At 41.5% G+C, this 24,626-nt stretch overlaps 2 protein-coding genes and 1 long non-coding RNA gene across 14 annotated transcripts in view; 1 reads left to right on the forward strand and 2 right to left on the reverse strand.

Annotated features, from left to right (window-relative positions):
- Nucleotides 1-24,626, reverse strand: part of LOC111244030 (uncharacterized) — an 86,340-nt gene that overhangs the window by 49,265 nt on the left and 12,449 nt on the right. The window lies entirely within an intron of this gene.
- LOC111244031 (uncharacterized) overlaps nt 1-24,626 on the forward strand; it is a 75,790-nt gene that overhangs the window by 23,266 nt on the left and 27,898 nt on the right. The gene's annotated exons all lie outside the window — the stretch shown is intronic.
- Nucleotides 5-13,394, reverse strand: LOC147758036 (uncharacterized). The gene is made up of 3 exons (XR_015320185.1): nt 3,702-13,394; nt 1,591-1,837; nt 5-139 (listed from the first exon to the last, which is right to left on the reverse strand). It is a non-coding gene; the product is annotated as an uncharacterized LOC147758036 (long non-coding RNA).

Raw genomic sequence — 24,626 nt, forward strand, 5'->3', positions numbered from 1 at the left:
CGGATACTGTTTGGAAAACAAGCACACTATCTTTATTCTAACGTTGCTGAGCGCTTGATGGAAACGGATATCGATGTCTACTGCGGTGAAGACAAATGTTTAGTGCTTCACGCCTCATCACGCAAACGGTGCCATTTATCTGTAAAACAGTTGTAATAATAGCCCAGTTTCGTATATATAAACTTCTTATGCGTGGGGTGGGGGGAGGGGGGAGGGGGTGAATGAAGGACCCTAACCAATAAACGACAGCCGAAACAACGATAAAATCATAACAAAACTATCGTGTAAAGCGTCTAATGATAAATGCTCTATCCAGGTTACACGCACGGGTTAGCCAGATAGCTAGAACCGCAGAAAAGAGTGCAAGCATCTATATACACACATATATTATATATATATATATGCTTGCATATATGCATATGTATGTGTGCGATTTGGATTTAGCTAATAATGAATTGTCTTTCACGCCTGCTTCAAGGCTAGTCACCGTTCTTACACAGTATCTTCTTAATTCTTCATTTCTGAGCTTTTTTGTTATACCGCTCCAACGAGAGTAACCTTGTACAAACTGGACCATAAAAAAAGATGCGAATCCGATCTACGAGCAATTCGTTTATATATATATATATATATTTTTTTTTTTTCTTTTCAATAGACGACCCGCTGAAAACAATTTTAAGCACATTCGTCTGTCCAGTTACATGACAAGCTTCAACCTTTGGCACAACGAGCGGCTCGATTACAATTGAACAGTGTTACCGTTTATGGGACATCTTTTTCATTTTCTGAAGAAGGTTATCAAGTTGTGAAAATTACAAACGGATGCCGTAGTCTGTATTTCGCCGTCTTGTTAAAATTCGTTGAGTCTTCCATTGGATTTTGACCGATGATGATTTCGTCTTCTGCAAAGTTTGCTTTCTTGCACAATGGGACCGGGTTTCCGCTTGATATTTGTGCAGCATTTAGAAAGGCCCTATCCACAACAGCCAAAATCGATGCTTGGTCAGTTGATTTACGCGCAAGGGTGAGTCGTTACAGGATAGCGATGACTATTCTGAATTCGATGAACAGCTTCATGCGAGGGTCTGGATTACTTGAGCAAAATGTGAAACGCTAGGCTTCGTTTACAAACGCTGTCCTATTTTAGTGCTCCTTATTTTACATGCTCCGCTTTCCCGAAATGACGTTGACGTGATTCACTTGATTTCTTTAAAACGAAATAGGCGTTAACAGCAAGTTCTCAGGACAAGAAAAGGGTGAACTACTGCTGTCTAAGTAGTTTCCTGACCATATGAATGTTTCAGATGGAATAACCTTTGCCTCCTATATTTAGTTAGCGGCAATAAAAGTTCATAAGATTCCTATTTCAGTGAATTTTGTAGAAGATGTCTAGTTACCCCCCCCCCCCCCCGCGTGTTAGACGCGCAAAATCGACGCACACCGTTTTTTGTGACTAACGAGACGACGATGTTCATCTATTGATACCATATTGACTAATATTTTGTGTTAGATTACGAACCTAGCGTTCTCGGCGGCAATAAAACAACTGCTTATTAAATAGCGGCTAACTAAGGATTTTTTCGTGATCACCTTGTCCGTATTCAGGTCGAAAAAGGGCCGTCGTTTCCAAAGGCTATGGATTCGTGGACATCAGCTGAATTCGTTGAGTTACAGCCTCTCAAATCCGTTCCCCGGAAGAATCTTGCCAACGTAAGCAGCATACTCGGTTAAAGTAACTAGTACGGACTGTATGAAATGGAACTTTAACCGGTCTGTCGAAATAAATCCTATTTATTGATAGGATGATGAAGCACGCCGTGGATTGTTTGCATTTTTCCTGTAATGTATTTAACCTTTCCTTATTACCGGATCAAAACAAAGCTCTTCTACGGGACATAACCGTCCCCTGTATAGATATACGCCTTTGCATATGGAATGCTCAGACGTAATACGAATACCGTAAGGGCCTTCTAAACTGAATGAAGATGTCGACGTCATTTCCTCGAAACCCTTCTTTGAAGCTGTTTCAGTATCTTTCAAAGTATCGCGGTTATTAATAATACGCCATAGCTGGTGGCAGCGGCACGCTATTCACTATAAAATTTGGCCTTAGGGTGCCTCACAGCAGCATGAGCAACAGCTGTACCATTTCTGTAGCATAACTCTAAACAGCACTGAATTAATTCATACGCGAGGCGTCCTATTTTCGAACGGACACAATGATCAGCGAAGTTGCTATTATCTGTAATCTTATGATCTACGGCTTTGGGAGTTTCAAATCCTCGTTCATTGAAGGATAGCTTCGACAGTTATTCCGCGTATGGCATAGGGTGAAACAGTTCGGAATGGTCACGTTACTCAAGTCGCCAGCGTTGCCAAGGGATCACGGGACCGTAGTGGCTTAAGTGCAGGACGTTCCAAGCAATCAAAATCGGTACCGTTATAATTTATGAATCCAACGAAGATATACGTAAGATCTATGTCCACCACATCAGAATCGGTACTTTTCCACTGTTATCTGGTATAGGTTACGAGAATAATTTAACAGCAACAAATAATTGGTCGTCTGATTCAAGTTCTATGTTAAGTATCTCGTCGTAGAAGGGACAGCTGAGAACCAGCCATTGAACAAGTCCGTTTTTCGATTTAACTTGGACACGTATATGGTAAGTTGATGTCAAGCCGTACTATTAAAACTTGTTTGAAATACGATAACATTACCATGTTTCAACCAATCCGATTGTTGCTACAAGCTATGGTTTTAGGTAAACAATCATAAAGATCTGAATTGTCAAGTATTAGTAACTGGATGTCACAAAGAAAGGGCCTGCTCAACTAACGGATTTACTTCCAGGTGAGATTCATTTATGCGTTAGCGCCAATCACCAGACTGAATTGTATATCATAGAAGCATTTGAAGGGTGGTAGGTTTGGACAAAGTTTTCGTTCATCGTTAGTTTCAGTCAGTCAAGAATGCCTCTCTCTCGGTCTGTCTATTAATAGCCCATATATAATCGATTATAGGGGGTGCTGCTATGTTCTACAACGAGCTATGTTAATGCAAAAGATGAAAATGCCCAGCTATCGGGTCACTGGCAAAGTGCGCGATGGCGGCCTGCCAGATCGATATGAAGATACTTCTACAAAATAAACTGATATCAACTTTTTAAGAAAAACGTTTGCTAAGTTAAAAGTTAAATAACAGTTTATATAGGGTATCTCAGGGTTACATTCTACTGCAAAATCTGGACCCAATATAGGGAAAAAATATATACTGCAACTAAATTGTGGGGTAGTCGATGCGTACGCCTCTTTCGGGGGAAGGCGGGGGAGGGGGTACGACTTCACGTAAAAATAAATGTTTCTTAGATAAGGTATATAAAATCTACTGATGCGTACCGGTTTCGGTAAACGAATCGAAAGTTAACTAACGAAATGTACTACAAGATACACAATTATTTTGCTTTAAACGTTGAAATCTTATCTGTTTCGTAAAAATCGACTCTTGTATAGTTCTGTTTCAAAGGAAACAAGACTACCTTCAAAGAGATTGTTCCAATCATTTAACCCATATATATATGGGTTAAATGATTGGGTTAAATATAAATATATATTTCCGTTATATTTTATAATAATTAGCTTATTAGCGCATTCTGGCAAAGTTTCTTATAATTTTACTAATGATACATTAAGTGAATTACCGCTTCGAAAGCGTAAACCTCTTCAACTATTTACACTGTCTTTTAGCCAATTTCGAGCCGGCGCCGAAGCAGACGTCGAAGGTAAACAGACACCAACAAAGGCAACAAAATATCCACATCGGTAACGCGAGCGGCCATTACGGCTACTAACAACAGTGGTCGAAATGGTAGTGGTCGTTGCGCTACGAAGATCAGTGATAGCCGCGCAGTCAAACAAAGTCGAACAAGAAGTCTCGTAGTCGATCTCATGAAGGCCAGCCACAGCGACCCCCTCTAAGCAGCTTCGTGATGACTGCGCTCCCCGTTTATGGTTCGGTGTGACGATCTGGCCGCTGAACGCTGGCTGCCTGCCTGAAACCCTTATTGATTTTTGTAGCCACAAGATGTCGCGATCTGTCCGACCCGCGACTTTCGAGCCCTGTCTTACCTCTTGCCTCTCTACTGGTCCAGGCGCCAAAATCGTCAATTCCGCGTTTTTCTGTTAACTGTAACCTCTATGAATGGCTTCTGATCTCGCAGCCGCTTCCGCAAAAGGAATCGTTTAGTCTCACGTTAATGCCAGCCAAAGCCGATGTAGTCGCAAGAATCGGCTCGACTCGCGCGTTAGCATCATCAAGATAACCATCATCACGACCAAAATTATTATAAGGAAAGGGGGTGTTGGCTAAGGGGACATCTGAGGGAAACTGCCGTATCGTCGCCATCTTCATCTTCTACAAAAAGAGATTTTTTCTGACGTGCCCAGTCCGTGCTTAGCTAGCTGAAGCACCGATGCCCGTCTTGGAGGCACGCTAGCTGGCATTTAACTTTTATTTTTCATTTTTTTCAGCTTTTTTTTTGGTTAAAATTTTTACTTTGTACTCTTTTCACCGTGGTCGTCTTCAATATAACGTGTTCTTCCTTGCGTTTTCTTAGCATCCATCCAAGCGACGGCGGTCGAAAGAAAAACGGTGTCTGTATATCTATAAGTAATAGTAGTATAGATAGGGTTTTCATGTGGACGCATGAGCAGTAGCAGTAAGCGGTTCCTGATACATTATTATTCTTTGATTTGCCTATCAGATGTGTCCAGGCACGTGGTGTAAAAGACTCTCTTTTCATTCAACTTTTGCCACTATTAGAGAAACTTTGAAGAACGCTAATCACGGTTCTAGCAGCAGCGGTAGCAGCGTGCGCTACGGTCTAAAAGTCACCCAGCACAAGGATCAGCCAACGTTTGTTCCTGTAGGCATATCTATACACGCATGTTAAGCACATAAGGCAGGCACAAACGGACCGACGTCGCCATGGCTACGTCGGTTATGGAGGATCGGACCATGTTTTTCTTAGATTTTTGAAGAAGACGAAATGTGTTTACACACGATAAAGTGACAACGGTCACTCATAAGGCAGTTTTGGCCCTTGAAGTTCAGTTTAATGTTAAATGGGGTAGCGGAAAGAAGGGCAGTGAGAGGTGTAAGAGATAACAAGAACGGACGAGTGAGTTACAAGGAGAAACCAACATTTCCGCATCAGTACCGGAATCAAGCGTCATCACTATTACGTTACAGTTGTTTGCTCTTACGTCCTCCTATGAGCGGCATATCCCGAACGCTACGACATTGATAATGGTTAGATGGCCAACCAGCCACTTCATCCAGCGTTCCGCGTTGTTTATGAAGGTTAACAATGCACTCTTCTTTGACATTATGTTGCATAATATCAACTGTAGAACTGGCTTTATTCTTTTAAAGCCATGCCGACAACGTCGAAAAGTGACACAGAGACCTGCAGATGCGGACGTGGCTAAATAACGCTAACGTCAATAACGGTGGTGATCGTGATGGGGATCGAAGCAGTTAATGGACGCTTGCTCTTGAAGTAGCGGGCCGCCGTCACCGCAGGCGTTGCTGTTACGAGTCGCTAGTACAATGATAAGGTAAATGTTTACATTACTTGATTTCGATCATAATAAAACGTTTAATCATGAAATCCCTGCTGAAAGAAAGGGCTGCTAGGCAAAAGTCGAAGACGCGTCGAAGCGGCAGAGGGTCTGCATCTGATTAGCGGTGCCGTGTTCCGTACCACCACTATAACGCTGACGTCAGCTGGTGGCCTATAGACGGTGCGCGAGAGACCAGGCAGAGTGAAATGGTAAGTCTGATTAAATGGACTGCGAACGAGTTCGGAGAGTAACCGGCGGTTCGATCCAAATGATTGACAAGAGGCAGAACTACTAAAAAAGATCAAATAGACGCCGACGACGAAATCGTGAAGAGTATTTTTTTTTCTCTGACGGCTGTTTCATACGTCTTCGAAGAGTTCGTGTTGACTATCTGTCAAGCGGCAAAAGTCTGTCAAACGACATCGTAAACGTGCGGAGCTCTTTACGGGTTCCAGAGGCATGACTGTCATTGGTGCTCTATAGCTAGCAAAGTTTAACTTAGGCATAAAATAAAGTTGAACTTTTTAGACGCAAGCAAACACTGCAGTGCTTTCAAACACTTGAAGTCTAGTCACCGGCACGAACTATACCAAATGGCTTTTCCTTATTATTTTCAGTGGTCGATTTAAATCCTTTATTGTTTTTCTGCAGATTTTGTTTGTTATTTATTATTTGTTTGTACGTAAGCTAACATGTTTCATAGGAAGTTCGTATATCAGGTGATTTTATAACTCCACACAACCGTAACCAATGGCACGAGTCATTTCATTCATCTTAACTGATACAAATAAAGTTCGCCAGTCAAGATGAGAACATAATACTATATTTAGTTTCCAAACAAAACGGGCAAAAAGTTATTTCGAATATCAACCGAACTGGCCAGCATCGACCAGTTGTGAACTAGTTTTTAGTAACATTGTCCTCAACCTAAAATCCCACTTAGGTCTATTTGAAGGTCTCATAACCGATCACGTTATGACGATGCACGTCTAGCTCTGCGAAGGGTGTGGCATTACACCCTAGAGAATATCGTACGCCGTCACATAACAAGGTCACCTTATTCGGCTATACTGTTGCGTTTGGTCGACCATTTTGGATAAAATAAAATTCGTTACTGACGACGACGACGTAGATGATCCGCTTTACCAGCCTCTCTGAGGGTGCATTTCACTGAAGGTACGGTAACTACTAAATATTGCATATTTTAATACGGTTTGAGTTTAGGCCCGTACACTGATATCAAACGCAGTGCTCGGCCATGTTCGAATCCAGGATAAATATTGTCCAGAGACAGACAAGCACGAACGAACGAACGAGCGGACTGAAGGTCTGTCTATCGAGCGTAGTCAATTATATATAACATGGATAATATGGTAAGCAAAAAACCGAAATGATGACAAAAATATTTCGTTGTATTGAAAAAGAAAAACAGAATATATTCATAGAGAGGGGGGCGCGTAATCATTTCCGTTAATTTGGGTTCCTCTATAGGTTGTCGGTCTTCTTTCCTTCTCGATCCTTTCGAGCCTCGCGTGCGGCTTGCTTTGCGCTGATTTTTGACGGTTGGACTAACTTTATCTCGTAACAGTTACGGCTTGAAGCACTACAAACACCGGTAAGGTTTACCAATGGCGAGCAGTTAATACGCTGAGTTTGATAAACACCACACGGCTATAGAAAACAGTCATATAATGATGCTGTAATTAGTGCTAGATGGCCCCAAGCCAATTTATTCGTGTGACATGATGGCAGGAAGTGATGAACAGACTAACGCTGGGCACATCATCCAAAATTGACTTATTACGTACGATTGGCAACCGTAATTCTGGTGCAACGGATGCCGGAGCGTACGGTTAGGTCCTTCTCAGTGACGCTGCTGAGGACTTCAGTTAACGCAAAATTTCTAGCTTTATCCATGTGTCAAGTAATAACTGATGTATATCAAAAACTGGAAGCACTTATACAGTACAAGCCATTTATCATTTGTATAAGTGGCAAGAATGCAGATTATCGTCCCATGGTCAGCTTGTCATTTGTTAAAGCTGTAAGCTATCGATCGTGTGTTACTGGTACCAGTTTCTACATAAACGAGGAAGCGTTCCCTTTGACGGACCATATTATTGCTTTGTCGGCATGGGCCACAAATTCAAAACATCTTTATCTCGTTCAATAACAAGTTCATTCGAACACAAGATGATTATAAATGTGGAAATTTTTTTTTTTTACTATTTTCGGCTTAATTACTCAGATTCAGCATGTGCATGGCACAAGCCGCGAACGAACGAAGGCCTACTCGTGTGGAACTTTGAGTATCGATCATTTCGTTTTTCTTCTATTTTACCGCATTAGATGACTTCTGCTTAAAATCCTCTCATTGTAATAACCGTCAAATCTTAAATTATTATGAAGACAATCTAGCTGCACTCAATGTGTGAACCGTACGGTAGATCAAGTAGTTATACTACGATTGACTTCCACGCGTTCGAACATCTATTGAAACATGTGTGCAGGACAAGAACCTGTCGATGATCGAGACAAGCGTTCCTGAGCAGACGTCCTGTGCCTATCGTTAATTAACCTAATTAATTAACTATAATCGTGACTGTATGCAATAATATACATATTTCGGAATACATTTAAGATTTTTTTTTTTTCGTATCAATGATTGTTAATGCGGGAAATTTTTTTTAAAAAATCTCTTAGAAGAACCTACAATGCTGTTTGGAGATTTCGTTTGCGGATAGAAATCCGTTTGTAAGCGATGACAAAAGATCGAATATATTGTTTCTGGTTTAAATAATCATATCAGGTTTTCTGTGTATTAAAGCTCATTTGCTGATTTTTTTTTACGAGAGATGATATCACTTTTTAGTGTATAGTTGAAGATAGACTGGCAAGACCGCCTTGTTGTTTCCCATAATAAGCACATGTGTACAAGTATGGCCATATACAAATTGAGTGCTTAATCAGCTTAAATTTAGCAAAAAAAAAAAAAAAAAACGAACAAAGGAAAACGTGAATAGATCTAGGTTAGCGTATTCAGGCCATACGGCTCCACCGTAAAACGTATCACAGTCGAGCGACCTGATCAACCGAGCATGAAAAATGCTCGTATCTACTGTAATCGTCGTCGTGAAATTCGATTAAGCCGTTCAAGGACGAGTGACTTTGTCAGCACAAATGCTAGAGCGGCCGAAGGCGGTATAACTACAAACGACAGGAGTAAACCAAGTGACCGATTTGCACTTTTCACCCGCCCTACTAGAAGAGTTAGTATAGTCGCTAGACACGGTCATTATCTTCTACAGCAACCACGTGCTTTTGGATTATCGTTCTTTTATTATATCATGCTTACGTGCATGGATGTGCACAGACGAACTTTGACAGTTGGCCAATCTTCATAACCCTGCTGCGCACGAGGCAGGTCGAAAAATTTGTTCTGACTTTGATCATGAAAATGTTATCTAAATTAGAAAATTGCATGTATCGCAAAAATATCGTTCCGAAATCCCCGCTAATGTCGACTTGTGTCATCGAAAGTATAAAGATAATACCCTAGAATTGTTGCCATATGAATGCACACGTGGAGAGCTAACCTGGGCCTTTTACCTACACTACTAAAATCGTTGGACATTGGTCCTGGCAGAATATTGTGTTTACGCCCGATTTTAACCCTAAACCATCACACCTGATCACAAAGTGTTCCTAAATTTAGTAGGCACACACGTTATCGCTACATCGTCGTGGTGGCAGAGCACGCAAGGTTTCAAACGTACCCATGTCAGCTCTACACAAAATTGTATACACTAAGCGGAGTTGCTTAACTCCGTTCTGCGATGCAAGATGGCCTCTGAAATCGTACGAGCAACAAAAGCAACACATATCTGTATAAAATTTATTGCTACCCGCATATGTGTTATAGTAATTAACTCTATTGCTAAAATCCGATCAATAATAAACATTCGGCATTACACACAGTAAAGTTGTAAGGTTCGTTTCTATAGCGACATTTCAAAACTAACGATAACTCTTTGAATAAATACATACTTTGTTTTACTGAAGGACGAAACCGTTTTATCACATTGCCAATTTTTTCTCAGGTATATTTGACGCTATAAAGCTCGATATAAGTGCAGAAGAACAGGACGTATACGAGCAGGCTATGTTAATATGTACGACCTAAGTGATTCATCAAAGACCGAATCGCTTTCGGGCGGATCAGCTTTGCCCGGGTCGCTTGCATGCGCATTATTTGAAATATAGCGATGCCCCAAGAACAAGTTGCATAAAATGTGTTTGTCATAAACATTATTTCGGTGTGATCACAATCGGACTGCAACTAGAACAAACCAAAGTAAAAACAGCTTTATCGATTACCAGCTACGACCCCGTTCATTAGCCATCTCTAACTTCCACGCAGTGTTGTAGTTCTAAATGGAAAAAAAAAACATTAGTAGTCTACAAAAACCTACCGGGAATAAACGAAAGTTCCATAACGACAAATATAAGCTAGTTTAGTAAATGTCCCTCAAAAAGACCTCTGTCCTCTTATACAGCTGCGAACCACACTAACCTAACCGAGGTGTATCAGTGAACCCGCTGTCATGACCTACCTGGAGATTAGCTGGCTCCGTTAGAGGACCCGCTGCTTCCGGTTATGATTTCCTTACTCCTGCATGGCTAGACATAGAGTCACAGCAGCAAAAAAAACAAAGACTTTCGCACGTCTTTTCTAAACTACCAGTTTACGCAGAGGCAATTATTAAAGTCCTCAATATATGCCTAGCGGTCTTTTCCTCGTACCTTAGTGATATCTAATAGGTCTCTTTTTAGGTGGCTCGCTACTGAAACTTCGTGGTATCCCACTGTGTGGCCTGTTTCCACACAGATCCAAGAGAGGCTGCCATATATCGGACTGTCGTCAATCAGTATCCCATCAGGGCGTGAATACATCGCAAAGGACCACCTAAAACCTACGGACAACTTCTGTGTTGTATTTTGATGGTCGCTTCCCGGATCGTATCTTTCGTCTATCGTCAACGTATAAGCCGCTCTACAGAGCAGCAACATGTAGTTATATCATCGATGAAGCTGGCATGTTTTGCGTGTCCATACATACGATTGCTATTGTAATCATATCAGATACAACAATGGCAAACAAGGAACCAAGTGTTCGTAACGGCAGACGCTCAGTCGGCAAAGCGTTGCGTGTGCACCAGCGTCCATGTTATTGCATATTGGTTTCCATGAGTAGGCCGTCGGCCCGCGACCTATTGAGAGACACGAGGCCAATACACATTGTGTGCGCATATCTACACCTGCGTCTAGACATCATTATACATGTTATTATGATCGTCACAATAGAATCATCATAGAATCTCAATCTAGGCAGAGGCTGTGGTCCGCATGCTAGAGCAGGTACGGGTGTGATGATACGTTATGATGAATAAAATTACGTATCAACCACTACGTCAGCATGAGCACCTAATACGAGCTGATGATGTTCACGAGGTAGCAAACCATCTCATAAAACATGGCCAGTAGTAGCATAAAATGCCTTAACGCACAACAGCAGTAGCGACAGTCACGCTACAACAATCATAGCAAGGAAAGACAAACAATGACAGAAAAAGTACCAACATTGAACAGGCATACACGTCGATGCGTTACCACCGTGTCTGATATCATTCAAAACAAGCCCATTTCGCCTTATTCCACTGCATTAAATAGTAGCATTTGCGTGAAGCACTGCTTAAAGGCAAGAGCGGCATTGGCGGTCTGTTATGCTGCCATGCATGTATGCGTCTACAGAAAATAGATTTGCCTATATAACGGCGTACTGCACTGAGCTACTTAGATGCAGTTTAGGTCTATTTGAGGTTCACTATCACAGACTACCTAAGGAGCGGCGGCAGTGTCGACGTTTGACTTTTGTCCGGGTTCGATGGCCGCTGCGACCTACAGTGTCCTATGATACGATACGCTACTAGATGGTTTAATGGAATGGCAGTTGCGCTTATTATCGGTACCTTCATCAAAACAACAATAACGTCATAATGATTGATTTATTTTCGGATCCTTGTACGGGTGAGGTGACTATTACGTCAAATGAAAGGACAATTAAGTATTACATTATCTATGTAAGCGTAGACGAAAAGAAGATATTTATCGTTGTTATGTTTGCAGTTCTTCGTTAATTATCTTAGCGGTTTGACAGTCAATCAGAGTTTATTACGAAAACGATTAACGAAATGGTTATTTTAGAGGTTCATATTTGCCTTTTCTATGCTTCTGCGCCAAAACGACTTGGTTGACTGATTGATGATGATTGGCTTTCGGTCACAGGCGTAATTTTCTAAAACCTGAAAGAGAGTCGGTTATTTGCAAGACGTTCAGCGACTTCTCTAATACGCGACACCCAGCCACCGATCGACGCATGTCTAAAGCGGACTCCATTGTCAGGCACACGGACAAGCAAAAGCGACCCGTATTTTCGACCCGTAAAATCGGGTTTGCAGCGCAGCGAACTGGTTTGTGTGATAGCTGCATAACTCAGTTCCGAGTTACTTTCTCAGCGTATGAAAGAAGCGTACCTCTCCTAGAATTTTAGAGATCGATTTATGCCAGCAGGAAAAACTCGAGACAATTTTACTTTTTTTTATTCCACAACAACTGGCCCGAGGACGGTCTACGTTTTCCTCAGATAGAAGTATTGCTCGAGTGTACACAACTCCTTAGGTGTGGGTTCGTCGCTGGTTGCAAAGCAGTGCATTGACAGCGAAAGAGGCGGCTGTTTCCTATGCCGAGTGTGAAGCTCCCCTAAAGATATGTAGCAAAAATCAGCAACGACGAATGAATTTCTGTCCGAAAATGATATTTGCTCTCTGTGCAAATATCCGACGGCAAAAAGGCAATTGACCCCCGACAGGCAATCTATTTCCCCTCGGCGATGTTCAGCGCGCGTGTTTACACATGCACGAACCGTCAATTCAATGGAAACAAATGCGGGAACCTCGACGACCCTATTTCTACACACGTGCTCGGCTCCCGGCGCCGTCTATATCTGTATATATCTACATTTGTGGTGTATATATATATATATACACCACAAACCGGCAGAATGGAACCGCTAGTCGGACGGGTCGAAGTAGATAGGTGATTTTTGCAAGCAGGAAAAACAGAGTGAACTTGGCTGGAAGGCATTAGCCACACTCGTAGAAATTGTCTAACTATGGTAATTTATTTTTTATTCGCCTTTCTAAGTAAGTTACTGCTGAGCTTGATGACGACAATGTTGTCTGTTATTATTAGGTGGTCAAAACATAATCTAAACACAAGGAAAAAATCCTAACAGCTACTGCAATAAGCATGACGAATGTAAGTTGAAAGTTAGCGATCAATGCTAGCCTATTATTATGGCTTTTGGAGCACACTAAACCTAGGCGATGTAATGGCGACCTAACAGGTCAATCAGCTGGCTTGTTTTTCTCGTACAGTGTGATTTCACTATTCGCCGTTGTTTGCGACAGCCTGCCGTCATGCGCAATCAGAACCAGCCATTTACCTGTCTGAGGTCGCTAGAAGAGGACCAGCTTATTTAACTTTTGCATTACAAGCGACTTCAGGGTCAATTGAAAACAAATACTATTAGGACAGACAAAATATTATTACGATGACCTTTTATTTAGTGCCAATCATTATTATTGAGGTCGACAACTAGAGCACTATATCATAAGGTCTTAGGTAACATGGCAGGAACAAACGTCTATTTCATTGTACAAAATAGTGGGGCTCGTAATGATAACCACAATTAATTCACCTAGGTTAAAAAATACGGGTATTCCGCAGGACATATATAAAAATATACGGTCTTGCCGTAAAGTAAAGCTGTTTCTTATCTACCTTATATATATATATATATATATATATATATATATATATATATATATATATATATATATATATTCGTTAACGAAATAATTCGTTTACAACAATAGGCTACGCTATGGTTTTGACTAAGTCAGGAAAAATTCAGACTTGTTTTTGCTCGCTGAGCCATATCTGGTTTAGAAAATCACCATAGAATGCATATAATACCTTCATTATACAAAGAAATATAGTCTAACCCTGATTGGGGGGTGCATAGCTTATATCTGCGCGCATTGGCGATCCTTAAGTGTCTCATAAAATATAACCCAGCAAATCTACGGAACACTAGTTCATAGCTACAAATCGTGAGGGCAACCATTAAAGCACGTGCTTTAAAAACATAGCTATTTGTCGAAATAGCAGTTATCTCACAGATATGGATTCGTGGCTTATAGTAGTAACCCTGAACAATGATATTGCACGTCAGTTAAGGGCTGTTAACGTTTCAAAACAGACTTTGGACAAAGAGGATGTTGATTAAGTTCTGGTGGAGACAAAACAAGTTATCAAACCGGGATCAACGCACATTTCAGATAATGCTTCCCTTAAGAATCAGCATACTAAGTTCCAACCTACAAACATGGCAGATTTGGACAAACTTTAGCTTTAGTCTGGGTCTTACCCGTTCGTCGTTACAAAATGCGACTGGGCAAAGCGGACCGTTGATCGCTGGACCATTTGAATTTGCCGCGGAAAAGATTTTAACGGATGCAATCCAGACGGTGCGAAAGACGAAAAAAGAATAGAATTATAGTCGTTGTTGCGTTAGTCGCACTCGATCACATTAAGCGAAACGAATGACCCAAACAAACGGTAGTGCTAGCAGAAAGGTATTACATAGTTAAAGTATTGGTCGGCCATGCTCGTGATAAGGATTATAACTAAGTTGTTATGGCAGAGCCAAACGCGATAGGAAGCTTCAGAAAACGATAGGGAAGCTTACGTAAGATGAGTTTTTTTTTTTATATGGTTTTAGGTAATTGCCTACCCTCTGAAAAATTTCTGTGGACTTGCATCCAGCTTGAGATAAAGTATAATGAATCAAATAACATTCTAAGGGGGAAAAAGGTCCAAGTCGGCGCAGAATGCGGAAAACGCATCCCATTGAAGATACTAATATCTATGTAATAAATAGAGGAGCGATAAACTTGTTAGTCACTGGTTTAGTGCGGGACGAACTTGGAGTGCAGAAAAATAATAATCGAGATGAATAAGTTCTCGCTCTGCAGGAACTACAATATAACAAATGAACACCACAACTTTCCTGTTATTACTTCTAGTTAGAACACGGCCAAAACGTTCGTTCGTCCGGTATTTGCGTTCACTGTGCAGGATGGCGCTTTTTTTTTTACTTTATCTTATTTTGATAGCAGATAGTTTTTTGGTATATTCATTAACATGCGTGATGAATGACATTCGGCAACCGGCTATACAGCGTCCCGTTTCAGCAGAAGACCGCAATTGTTGCAGTGATTTTTTCATAACTCATTCGAAATCTTTCATTCCTTAGCTCATGCAGTAAAAACTTCTCGTTCCTTCTTTCAGTGCTTGTAACTTGAAAAACGCCTGTGGTCCAGCGGTGGCAAATATGATATTTACATACCCATCGACCGACATTTATGGAATAATTGTCACAATACCAAATAAGAAATGTCTGTTGTCAAGCCAGTGTTGATCGCGGACGTCGCCCTATCTATCTCCTTTTCATGCTCCAGTTTTGCCCCGCCACGCAACCAAAACATCGACTCGCCTTCTCGCCATAACAAAACCACGAGAGAATGAGCTATAGCTAGCGTTGCCGCTAGCCATCGTGTAGCCATTCAGTGTATCGTTTCGTGGTCGTCTTTGAGGAAATATAGTACAGCCTTCACGTTCGCGGTGACGGCTTTGGCATCGGTAACCACCGGCAATTATCACTTGCGCGCATCGGTTTTCTAATTCTCAATTTTCATCTACTTGAACCTAGAGAAAGCCCAATGCAAAAGTCTAAACAAGGGAGTACAGTATATAAATAAATGATGACCGCATGCTTTCACCGTTCACAGGATAGGGAAGTCGGATATCATTATTGGATGAAGTCGAAGATCGAAAAGCGAAACAACGAACAGCGATGGCAGTCAAATATTCAGGCAGGCACAAACGAAATAGAGAAATCACGAAGGGAAACCCATGAGTGCTTAGTTGCAAGTAAAATGACGAAGTGGAAGATAATGAAGTCGTCAAACGATAGATAGCGAAGTCACACAAGTCTCAGTTTTTTTGTCGGATTGCCCACCTGAACTCATGTCAGCCAGCCAGCCAGCCAGCCAACGTTGACTGAAAAAATGGCTCAAAGACGTATCCGATTCAACCCCGGCGCTGTCGAAGGAGATATTCACCCACCTGTCGCCAGTCAGTCAGGAATCGTGTGAGACTCGATATTTTACGATAGCTAACGCTTAGAGAAAGGGTATTTGGCTCTTTTTTTCGTCCATGCTCAACTCGATTTACCAGAAGCGGCTCCCTCAATCAGTCGTTTGCTGAATGGCACTTATGCCTATAGCAGTCGCTGAGCTTCCACTCGTGTCCAGCGTATGCCTCGCGAACACGCCGTTCGTCGATAAAGCTTTCCAATTGGGCTGGAAACTACGAGTGCTAATGTGTATATTTAGCTTGGCAAGGATTTAGGCCATATGCAGTGGCCAGTGTTACCAAGGGAGAAGACCGAGACACACAATTTTTTAGATGCCACCAAACCAAGTCCCTTTCATTTTGTCCATATGACTACTCCTGCGTCTATGATCTATTCGTCGAAATCGAAAGTCTTTCTAGCATTTAGCCGGAACCAGCTGTCTCAGCCCGGACGATTGTTTGGATAATCATCCTTCTTTAATCCTGCGTTCGTTTATCTCTGTGGCCTTTTATCTCACATGAAAAAGTCATTATATTTGGTAACTGATAGAAGAGGTCGCTACGCTGTTGTAGCACAAGTGATCGCTATAAATTTGTGCATTACTGGAGAATATTGGTCATATTTTTATGGCATTGGTTGATGTGCAGTTGACAACTCTAGCTTTATTGGCCTGTAAGAGACTTATGGTGACGAAGCTTTGTGTATATTTCTTTTGGAATAATGTTTTTTTTTCTGTTTTTGGTTAATAAGTACATTTTACTCATTGCTACAACGCTATGTCTTCGTGTGTGTACATCGCTTCAATGTTTTTATGTTCGATGACAGTATTTATCTCGCACGTCCACTGAATAATTTGTCGTCATTATTTAATGTATATATTTAAAAAAAGGATCATCAAAAGTTTCATTATGTTGAAGCTACTCAATCCAGCTGATCTTTTTTTGTTTGAAACCTCGTGAAGCGCGCCGTATTTATTGCCCCTTTTCATGCGAATGTCACGCATCCGGTTTTATCAAAGGTAATTCATCTTATCTATTTGAAGATATTGTCGAAACCGTTGTATAACGGCACAGTGAAGACGGATATAATTTTATCTAAAAATGATACTATGAAACTTACGAGATGAACTCTGCGTGCCTCTGCATGCCTTTGTTTATATGTATACTTCTTGTACAAAGAATAATTGGCGAAGTGGCATCGTACACGATCGCTATTCGCCCGTCTCCGCGCACCGCCTTGAGGAAACCCAGCAGGCCGTTCTTCGTCTTGAAGACTTTGAGCTGCGAGACTGGTAAGAGTAAAGTATCGGCGGGTGCCGGTAAATGCGGCAGCGTTGGCTTTGACTGTCGCCGGTACAAAATTATGTGGCCTATCGCTGTATTATCTATTATGAGCGATAACAATTGCTTTGTCAAATTTAATCGAAGTCGAGCATTTTCAATGAAACGTAACAAAAGCTAGCCACAAACACAGAACGTCAAATCACTATAGCCCTCGCAATATGTAGAGGTGTCGTTGTGCAGTACTCACACCGACCGACTACGATTAACAATCTGTGGACGAGGAACTTCAGCCAGTCAATACATGGAGACACGTGTTGGACGATCTACTATACACGTATAATACTATATATGAGCCTTACACATGGTTCGCCGTTGAAGTTGGACGCGTTTCAACTAGTGACACATTCAGCTTTGCCTTAATCGTCAATGATGATAATGAGGATGCTGTAGATGCGATCGGCGCTTTAGAATCGCGCGCGAGACCCGCCAAAGGAAAACAGCATAAAACCAGTGAGGGTACTTAGTTAGCTGATGTTGGCGTTACACGGAGGCGAATAAAGCCCTATAAGAGGAACCGGACACATTCACAAGACATGATGCATTCGATCCAAGATAGAGAAGCTAACCGCACTAAAGTCGTCAGAGAATCTGCAGATGTTCCTGTGGCCTGCTACATCTAGACGCAATAGAGCAACGCTGACAAAGATGACGGGCGACCAGACGCGTGTGGCCGAGATGGGCAGCTCAACCCATCGCCATGTACCGTCCATTCATGCGCCTTTCTGGTTTAGAGCTAGTGCTGTGGCTACCACTGACAAGTGTTGTTTGACAATAGCGGTCAGACCAAAGCTACGTGAAACGGCAATACGCCAGCACGGATAGAGCGAATCGGGTCTGCCGTTACTTTCCTTCCTGAGGCGCCGAACCCTAGTCGGTGGAAGCATGCGCAGTAGAAGATACAGAATGCTACTGCAAAATGCCGACCATTTCAGCTATGGCTATTTACTATCGCTGCCGTAACACGTCCGTGCATCACGAGTTTTTAGCCGGCGATTGCGACTCCGCAGGCGGCGGCCACGGCGGGAACAAAATTTGCTTCCGCGTTTTGTGTGCGTCGTTGATGCGGCACCAGATAATGCTGCCCACCGTGCCTTAAAAAAGAGGAGATAGCAAGAGAGAGGAACACCACGCGGATTGATTTATCCATATAAAACCGAGCGCGTTGTCGTGAACTTCATTCGAAAGGTCCTGCTTTAATTGGTTATTAACTTGACTTGATTAAATTTAAGATAAATAATGATACTAATATCTGATTGGATGACTTAACTTGTAGCACCCTTATTAGAGCTGTTATTACACTGATGTGAAAGAAACCCGGGCGTGTTCGTAGACGTTGACATTAGTCCGAAGCACTGGACAACTGAGCTCGTACCGACACCGCATCAGCATATTATACTTACGCGCGCGAATTTTCAAATAGTACGAGATCAGGCACTGGACGCAATTGGACACACAAAAACTCATTAATAAAGCCTAACTAATAATTTATAATAATCCATAGATTAATGTGATCTATAGCGCGTATAATTCTGAATTCGACTTAACGTGACGTACATAAAAAAACTGAAGTTTTAACGATCGATCAAATAATCTGATGATTAGAAAACACCTATCTGCAACACGTGCCTGATACATGTAGGGATGTTTTGTATAAGCACGCAGCCGCAAGCGGTAGAACCGAAAATACGTTCCCAGTTCGTGAAAAATGGCAACTCCACAAAAACGAGAAACTATTCACGACACAGGCACGTGTAACAATGAAAGTGCTTGCTGAAATACGAAGACAAAGCCCAACTGATAGCGTTCTTCTCCTATCCATGATGACTCCCTGGTCCCGCACCGTGAGACGAGTAAACAAGGCGAAAAGCAAGCTACATAAACAAAAACACGCAGATAGAATAGATTTAGCATGTTGTTCATAAGACTTCGAGTTTATAATCATGCTCTGATAAAGTGAACGACAATAATCCTCCATCTAATCATTCTAACATAGATAAATAGGTTTAGTGCTTCGCAGGTACCGAGCTATATTGGCAATCAACACTTAATTTTCAGCTGTTTTAGGAAGAGCTTCAACACTGTAAAATAGCTCGACCGATAAAAAAATCTTATTACTTTCTATTTTCCCATAATTACCTACCAAGTTATTTTCAAAAGCTTGACTAGTTTAATCAGTTAAAAAATAATCAACAATATTCAAGTAAACCATATAAGAGGAAGAGGTTTATTCTAGCACGCTTTGCATCAAGGCTTCCTCTAATTTACTCTGGAAACGAGCACCTAATGATAAGACGCTAACAATACGGTTGTTTCTTATTACTTGTTCTCAATTTTCTCCTGATTCATGATTTTTCCTTTCTTAACAAAGCAGTGCTGAATAAAAGTTACGTTTACAAATACCTGAATAATGACGTCGTTTCAGATTGTTTAAGCTCCATTACTAAATGTTCGTTAATGAAAAAAAAAAAAAAGAATTTTCTCATTGTACCTAACATAACCCTAAATCTCTTTCAACATGTCTTCTCATGCATCCCGTGCATTGTAAAATTTTCCTGCGGCTGACCCGATGCTACGGCTTATTTTACTAGGAAACACAGTGACAACTGACACCCTCTTGAACAATGTCAAAATGTTTCACTAACAACTAACGGACAATTAAGTGTACCTTAGTAGGACGAGCGCTATTATATACTTTACTTCGCATTGTTACTACATTGGGCGCTCGTCGCGTCTTCTAGACGCTGAAGATATTTCGTAAACGACTGACCCTTAGGAATAATTTACAGTATACATTCTACGATATATAGTGCCTACTCCGGACAGTTCGTAGTCCGAGTAGATCCGAATATTACTATATATATATATATATACACCCGTTGTATCTAATGCATTGTCAAATACATCGATATCCCACCGCGCTAATGAGCAGATACAGACGGACATAGGTTGCGCCGTGGTGGTGTTATTCCATACAAAGCCATTGCCGGGTAACAGGTATTGTATATTCGGTATATCTATCCATTCATTCCCACGAGGTCTATACTTCATCCCGCAATGACAGGCGAGATGCTAACGACAAAGTCAACTTTTGTTCTTGGACAGTCAGTGTTACCAGAGCTACATGGGTTCTCCAGCAGCAGTGCTTGCTGCCGGACGGTAGCATTGTGTCGTCCTTATCACAGACAAGCATTTCTTACTTTATCCTCAATCTAACGATTAGACCTGATACGACGTTCAGCAAATATTCATATTTACCTATAAGTTACCCGCTTCCTGAAAACATAGTCTAGCTATAAGCCTTAGGTAAATTTACCCAGTTGCAGAATAAAGCTAGACTACTAATAAATATATCTCGATCAAATGCTTATATCATTTATTTCAATATAGAGTCAACATCTTAATGTGAAGTGTTTGCTTGTTGCAATCTATCGAAATTTCTGTTCTGCGCATAATAGCAAAAACGGGATAAGGAACAATATAAGGGCACAGAGGCTGGCACAAGCTTCTTCGACATGGCTGGCCTAAAACTTGGCAAACGGGCTGGATCAGCAAATATCGAACAGTACGTTTCATTGCGGACGAATTTTGACTCAAATAGGTCGCTTGTCGTTTGCCTGACGACATTTTCGTAGGAAAAGCCGTTCTGTAACCAGCCGGCGAAATGCAATAGATTTTCGAACGATGTCAATGTATCGGCTTGTCGTTCGGTAAATCTTTATGGTCAACGCGGTTGTCCTGGTACCAATTTATCTGAACGTAAGGAAACAACAGGCACCAGATCGGAGTTGGCTGCGATGTTGACAGTTTATTTTGCAGCTTCATTATACAATACTATTAGTCAACCCTTTTTCAAGGCTCTAACCAGAACATCGAAGACTTCACTCATTTGGCTTGTTATATTCCGGCTATAGAAGTTTCCAGGTCACCGTGATGGCTTAGTAGGTGACAGGTAGGTAAATGCTAGTGTAAGGTATTCCTGGCGGTGTAGGTGCGAATTCGCGCGCGGAGACAAACAGAATTTCGTTTAGGGAGGTAGCCGTAGACAGTGTTACCGGATGGAAATAAACTCTAGTTCATCATTAATACCAATAAACTGTGTAGGTCATTTTTCTTATGAAGTGTTAGCGTTATGCCAGGCCTATTGTTGCACACTGGGCTTCATATACCTCCTAAATTTACCAGAATCTCATATCATAATCAGTGCCTCATATCTAGTGTTATCCTGCCTGTACTGCTTCCGTTTCGCTGTCCTACATCTATGCATAGTTTATATTAAATGTGGTAAAAATATTTCTATTTAGTATTTTATTTAGCGAGTCAGATATGAGCAGAATGATTCGTTTTAAGCTGGCGACATGCAAAACTCTTCACACGTGAGAGAAGAACCAAACTCAGTGTGGGCTACTGCAAGAAATGTTATCTATGATAAAGCCCAAGATGACCGTAACACCGTAAGGTTCGAAGCACATTCGGCATAAGTTCAATTCTCACTGGTGTTTTTTACCGTTTGCGTTCTATATATATATATGAATATGTCTATCTTCAGAGAAGGATTTCTTGCGACATCGCCAGGAGTTCGACCCAGCTGCTCAAGCTAGGGCGTGGCTGCAATGGTGGCTGTGTCGCTCCGACCAAGCGGACGCTTATAGTAGCCCCGTTGCGCCTTCAGGCGTTGCGCCTTTACATCGTGCAAACGCGTTGTCGACTTGAATCCCTTGGCATTATTACCCCTCCCGTAGCTACGAGCAACTTCGAATCGGAAAACTTAGGTAGTCATGTCTGTGGTCTGAACAAGGTGCGATCACTTTAAACTAACTGGACGTGTCCAGCCAAACTAAAGTAACGGAAAGTATCGTCTACGATTTCCGGTGAACTGTCACTAGTGAGGTTTTTCGTATAAGGATTACTCTGAGTGTGGGTAGATGTGCGTATGTGAGTGATCATAGCAGCGTTCGTACAGATCGTTCCCGTTAAATTCAAAACCAGCTCATAGCCTATCACACTCTGATGTGGTAAACAGTCAATTAGAAATACGAAGTACTGATGTCTATATTTAATCATTAGACACTTTCTGAAGATAACAACCGACGCTCTGCCTTCTGCCATGCCCCAGTGGGCGATGTTATGACCTCGGTCGAGGCTCAAAAATGGTCAATTTAAAGTGACACAGTGTCGCACGCGTCACCTTGTAAGAGTGTCAATCATTGTCCGAAGCTTCCTTGTCATACAAAGTGCCGCTAAACGATTCCCTCTTAGATGTTATCCTGTAGCGCTGTCTGTCCGCGCGGGTCGTTGCTTCTGACGTTTTCCTTAAACCATAATGTACACTACCCATAATGACATAGTTGTAATCTTCCTCGATAATTGTTATAGCTGAATTACCGTTTACAAAACCTTTGCCGCTCAACGTATATCCGGATATCCACCTGCGCAACGAATTGCCTTTAAGGGAATGCCACAACGTCCTCGAGATTTGTCGTTGCTTTCCAAGGTGAGCTATTCCATCTGCCAAAACGTCTATCATCGTTCGTTCGTGTGAACAGAACTATTGCCGAGCCAAAAGGTATATCAATTATATATATATATATAGACATGTGTAGATATGCACACGAGCCATCAAGATGGCTCGCAGGGTGACTGCTGTGGAACCAGCAACAAACATAGCAAAACTGATTGATATTCACGGACAATCATGCTCAATCCCTCCGTGTATTTCGAAAGCGAATTATGCGATAGGTCCATATATTGTACCAACTCATAGAAGTAATCACCGCAGGGGTGAATGGTTCGCTTATAACCGGCAACGGTGATGGGTTAAAGCCGGATTGCCGCCAACCAAAAAGCGTTGCCTAATCCTATACAAGCAGCAGCAGCAGAAACAACGGGCGGTGAAGTTACCCGGCAGTTTATTGGCCTTCAACCGTCCTGCGTGTGCCTTCTTGTCAGCCTGCTTTCTTCCATGAACCAGCAATATCAGTTAAGGAACGCAAGGCCAGCGAAACAAGTTAACAAGAGGTATTGTTGCACGTTCACAGTATTTTCAGTACCTACATTGGATGCCGCGTCCCTCACATTTGTTATTTGTTCTTAAGGAAACAATAGCGGTTTGCATTAAAGGTGGTAAGGATTCGATTTCTATGAGAAAAATCATAAAAAATCAACTAAATATTTATGTTCTTAAGAAAAAAAAAAAGAAAGAAGCATTCGAACTTGAAAGAGACAGGTTTGGTCAAGCTGTTTATTGTTATTATTGCAAGTTTATTATTTATGATCTGATATTTAAGATCTTAGGAAATCTTGTGTTTGCTAACTCGTGTTACTGAAACAGTTATGGATCTGTTTCTTGCTGAATAATACGTAAATGAAAGCCATATCGTTTTTCGGTGATTGTCTCTAGTACACAGTTGTGCAACTTATCGTTCATGGCATGAATTTTTCTTCGATTGCCAGAGTCATGGTGTTCTTTTAATTAGACACCTGCGACCAGTGATGCTTACAATTTCTCTACAGGGCTGGCAACTTATCAAGTATGTAACTTAAACCCTCTGCGGATCGACGACTGCGCCCTGCTTATGCGGTGCTGCCTAAGAACTGCAATTAGCCAGTAACACGAAGTACGAAGCCGCAAGTTGGTATCGACCAATATCTGGACAGCACTTCCCGTAGTTTTAGATATATGTTTGCCTATAAGTGGTAGATGTTTATAGGTTTAGCCATTGCGGGCCTTTAGCGAATCGAACTCGATCGCTAGGACACTGACCGTTGCAATTAAGTCTGTCAGGTTTTACGTTCAAATATTTCGAGGGTGCTTAAACACATGGCTGACGTTTATCTGCACTGTACGCTCATTGATTAGCAAGAAAAATCTTACCAGATTACTTCCAATTGTTGCCTTTTCATAGTGACGATTCCTCTGTAGTTCCATTTCCAAGTTAGGACACTTTATCCGGATACACTACGTTAAAGATAAATGATAGTTTTCAGTTTTCCCGCAAGCAACATCTGCGCTTCCAAATGTCCTTTTTATAGGCTTATCAGCTAAACGGTTACATCGTCATGGGGTAGAGGTGACTGGTTTCCGGATGAGCTGCACCGAGTACCTCATTGTCAATTTTCTCTGTTATTATGTGATTGTTTATGCGATTGGCTTTTCGCTGGGAGAAATGTACATACATTAGCGCCTTAGTAATAACATCACGATATCTTATTTGCTAACAGGGTATTCCCAACAGAACTGTAGTAGTAAAATTATAAGCCTTTTTTTTTTGTAATTTTGTGAGATCACGATTGTTGTACATCTCTCCGATAACTGGTCACAAATAAATGAATGTACATTC

This window comes from Varroa destructor, unplaced genomic scaffold (assembly GCF_002443255.2).
Source record: "Varroa destructor unplaced genomic scaffold, Vdes_3.0 BEIS01000002.1, whole genome shotgun sequence".
NCBI classification, from domain to species: Eukaryota; Metazoa; Arthropoda; class Arachnida; order Mesostigmata; family Varroidae; genus Varroa; species Varroa destructor.